This window comes from Vespa velutina, chromosome 20, assembly GCF_912470025.1.
Source record: "Vespa velutina chromosome 20, iVesVel2.1, whole genome shotgun sequence".
NCBI lineage: Eukaryota > Metazoa > Arthropoda > Insecta > Hymenoptera > Vespidae > Vespa > Vespa velutina.
The window spans coordinates 1,552,873-1,557,847 of record NC_062207.1 but is presented as its reverse complement, the minus strand read 5'-3'; the positions used below and the strand labels follow the sequence as shown (position 1 = coordinate 1,557,847).

At 23.4% G+C, this 4,975-nt stretch overlaps 1 protein-coding gene across 1 annotated transcript in view; it reads left to right on the top strand.

Annotated features, from left to right (window-relative positions):
* The first annotated feature begins 3,999 nt into the window (after positions 1–3,999).
* Positions 4,000–4,975, top strand: part of LOC124956059 (lachesin-like) — a 41,338-nt gene continuing 40,362 nt past the window's right edge. Inside the window, exon 1 of the mRNA XM_047511429.1 lies at positions 4,000–4,257. The gene's annotated coding sequence lies outside the window, so the exon portion shown is untranslated. The remainder of the gene's footprint in view (positions 4,258–4,975) is intronic.

Sequence of the window (4,975 nt, the reverse complement as noted above, 5' to 3'; positions counted from 1 at the left end):
TTATAAACTAAGGATTAATTTAATACCTCCTCTGTATTGGTGAAGCGATAGAAAACAAAATATATATATATATCTATTACACATACATACATACGTGCAAATACATTTACACGCGTCTTAAGGAAACTTTGGATAAGTTCATATCTAAATAAAAAAAAAAAAAAAAAAAAAATATAGAAAGATTATTATATTTAATGATTAAAATTAATAATTATAAATTTTCAAATAAATTCATAAATATTCATATTCTAAGATTAAATTTTAATATTAAGCATCACGACGATTTCTTTATATTTATTAAATATACAAAAGTAATTTTATATATATATATATATATATATATATATATATATATATATATATATATATTATAAAGTGAAGATTTAGGAAGATTGACTGGGCGCGAGTGTTGTTTGCGATTGAAGGAGTGAAGGGTGGAAAGGATTGGACGAAAAGGGAGAAAAGGCAAGAAGTAATAAAAAATAAAAGAAAAAAAAAAAAAGAGATAAATCAAAGAGAACAAAAAAAAAGAAAAAAGAAAAAAGTAAGAAATACAAAATATATTTTACTCCTCGAATATTTCAAATGCACGTAGAAAAAAAAAGAGTATGGGCGTTGAGGTTGTAGGTTGGGTCGGGTCGGGTTTGGGATTGAGTGGGGTAGGGAACAGTGGAAGGAGGTTTGTACAATGACATCGATTACTTAATACCAGCATGACACATATAATATCGAGGCTTCCCGCAAACGATGCGTAACTTCGATTTCCTATCAACCGTGAAGCTACTACACCGGCATTAATGGATGAAGCCGATACGTAGCTGGCGTCGAAATATGGTCCCCTTGGAAAAGCGAGAACTAAATGACTCGCTCTTGATGGATTTTCGAAGCTTCCGGTGGAAAGGGAGAGAGAGAGGGAGGGAGAGAAAGAGAGAGAGAGAGAGAGAGAGAGAGGGAGAGAGAGAGAAGTATACATTGAGATGATGTATCCATGTAAGATTAAAATTAGACGTGGAACATTAATCAGTTCACAAGAGATAATAAGATGTAATAATAATGATGATGATGATAATGATAATGGTAATGATAATAATAATAATAATAATAATAATAATAATAATAATAATAATAATAATAATAATATTTATATTATTTATTATTTATTATTATATATATTATTATTATATTTATTATTATTATTATTATTATTATTATTATTATTATTACTATTATTATTATTATTATTATTATTATTAATATTATACACTACCCATATTAATATTAGTATTATTATTTATTATTGTTTATTTATATTATTATTAAAATATTTATTATTATTATTACTATTATTATTATATACTACTCATATTAATTTATTAACATTATTATTTATTATTATTTATATAAATATATTTTTTATTAATATTATTATTATATTTATTATTATTTATTTATATTATTAAAATATTTATTATTATTATTATTATACATTACTCATATTAATTTATTAACATTATTATTTATTATTATTTATATAATTATATTTTTTATTAATATTATTATTATATTTATTATTATTTATATATATCATTATTTATATATATTATTATTAAAATATTTATTATTATTATTATTATTATTATCATTATCAGTATTATTATTGTACTTGTACACTTCCCATAATTATATTAATTTTATTATTTATTATTACTTATAAATAAATATATTAAAATATTTATTATCACATTTATTATTATTATTATTATTATTATTATTTATATATATATATATATATATATATATTTATTAATATATTATATTCTGTAATATTAGATCTATATTATTTTATATTAAGTTTTAATTTATTTAATTTAACATAGATTAATATTATATTCTCTATTATTATCCGATTAATTTAAATTATCATTAAAATCATGATCTAGAGAATGTTAGATCTAAAATTATTTCTAAATCATACTGAGAAATTTCCTTATCTATCGAAACGTAAAATATATCGTTATACAAAGTCAATATATCGGAACGTAAAGATTAAAAATAAATATTTTCTTAAAATTATACAATTAATTCCGATCTAATCAGATTGTCGATTTAAATCCAAACAAAAGTACATGCAAAACAATCAGATTTAAAATTGCATCTTCGTGAAGAGTTTTCGATGAACTTAAAGAAACGAAAAAGAAAAAAGAAAGGAAGAAAGAAAAAAAAAAGAAGAAAAAAGAAAAAGGAATATAAAAAAAAACACACACACACACACACACACACATACACAAAGAAAGAAAAAGAAAACAGAAAAGGATTAAACATTCGTTTCCTTTTTTGAAATCGCAAGAGGAAAAAAACAAAGTAAAAAAAAAAAAAAAAAAAAAAGAAAAGGAAAAGAAAGAAAAACGAAAATATAAAAAGAAAAAGGATCGGAAAGAGTTAATTAATCAATTAATTTGTCAAACATTGTATTCGAAGTTATATTAGAATTGACCCCTTTCATTTATCCTACTATAATACTATTCTATTGATAAGTAAGAGCCTAGATAATTTCGACGGTCTCTCCTAACGAGCTCATAGACAGATAGTCGAGGGGAAACGAACACGAAGACACGATACTACTGTACACACCGATCGATGTTGATTTATACTACTGAATTCACGCTGTAATCTCACCATAGAAATGCAAACGAGATCTACCGTGTTCGCGAAAGCTCGAAAATCAACATCGTAATGCGCTAGGAAGTCATCGTTAGTTCTAACGTTAGCTTGTAAAGATCTACCGAAGGATATTTCTCAACGAGTAACAACAATAACATCTTTAGAATAGAAGCAAAAAAAAAAAAAAAAAGAAAAAAACCAGAGAGAAAAGGAAAAAGAAAAGAAAGATATTTTTAACTGAACGATAATCCATGGGACGTTGTTTACTTCTTTTTATTTCTACGTCTGTTTGTTTATTTATTTATTTACTTATTTGTTTTTTTGTTTTTTGTTTTTTGTTTTTCTTTTTTTTTTTTTTTTTTTTTTTTTAATCAAACTCTTACAAAATATAAAAATGAAAATGTGATAATAATTTATTTCGTTTTATTTATCTAATGTGTCTTAATATGTTTTATATGTTATTCGAAAAGAAAAAAAAAAAAAAAAAAAAAAAACAATTCTGTTTTCTTCTTTTTAACTTATTTATTTTTCCTTTATAATAGATCTATTGTGAGATATAAATATATGATTGATAATTTGTTTATTTATTTATTTATCTTTTATTTTCATAATTTTAATATTTTATTTTATATTATAATAATAAATGTAAAATTATAATAAACAATGTGAATTGTTATTTACATTGTTTATTATAATTTTAATTCTTTTTCAATAAAAAATATTATTTCAATTCACATTTATATAACTATTAATATCATTTAATTATATACATATACATACATATTTATATATATATATAATATTCTTATAATATATATATATAATAATAGATCAATAAAACAATAAACAATTAATATGTACATATTTACATAGTTTAATAAATAATTTCTTATCTTACAAATATATATACATATCAATTATATTATATATATATTATATATTGTACATTATAATTATATTATATATTAATTATATATATATATACATAACTAAATAATAGATCAATGAAATAATAAACGATTAATATATACATATATACATAATTTAATAAATAATTTATTATCTTACAAGTATATATACATATCAATTATATTATATATATATATATAAATACATAATATGTATATATAATTAAATAATAGATCAATGAAATAATAAACTATTAATATATATTAGTTATAAATATAACTAATAATATAAATTAATATATATACATAGTTTAAAAAATAATTTATTATCTTACAAATATATATTTATAAATATTAAACATGTTTATAAGATTACGTACACTTAACTTATCTCATCTATCAAAATCTTTCATTGAAATTTAAAAAAAGTGTCCATTAAAGGGATTCGATAAATCATTCAACAAATAAATCATTCAACAAATAAATCATTCAAATAAAAATGACGTTTTATAACAATCGAAAAATATATTAATATAACAAATTGTCTCATCTTTCCTTTTTCTTTCTTTTTTTAATTTTTTATTTTCTAGATGCCCCAAATTTTTCAGAAGCGATCGGTAACGTGACCGCAGCGATCGGCAAAGAGGCTATTCTATCCTGCACAATCCGGAAGTTGGGTAATTACAAGGTAAGTCTTAACGAACGATCCAATCAGATTTTTTAGTAAATGAAAGAAGAGGGTGGGTGGTAAGAGTTAGAGGGTGGATATGAATATAGTGAGAGTATGGGTGGTTAGATGTAGGATTGAGAATGAGGATGAGTATAAGAACGGTGGATATGGGGATGAGGATGAGAGGGGGTGGATGGTGGTGATGGTTAGAGAAGAAGAAAGAAGGGAGAAAGAGAGAAGGAAGGAGAAAAAAAAGATCCTCGAAGGAGATCCAAGTCCTGGATTTTAATTAAAAGCGAGGACGATGTAGACCAAGCGAAACGGGTCAGGCCATGATAAGAGAATTTGAAATTCGAGCTGGGCCGCCGCGAAAGGAAAATAAATGGGTCGCTTTTACGTTGGCTCGCGGGGGTTGAATGTGGCAGATGTCACTGCCCATCCCCCTTTTTTACACTACCGCCATTTCGGCCGGCGTACATTTTCCAACCATTTTCATGCTTTGCCAATTATTGTTAAGAAACTTATTTTCTCTTTTAATCCCTTCTCTCTCTCTCTCTCTCTCTCTCTCTCTTTTTCTCTTTTTTGTTGACTATTATTCGGTAATTATAAAAGTAAAATGAAAAAGAGAAAGGAAAATCGAGTATCTTTATGTGTTAACTTTGTGCATGATTTTTGTGATTAAAAATTTATTTCTTTTGAAAAATAGAGAGAGACGAAAAGAAAAAAAAAACAAAAC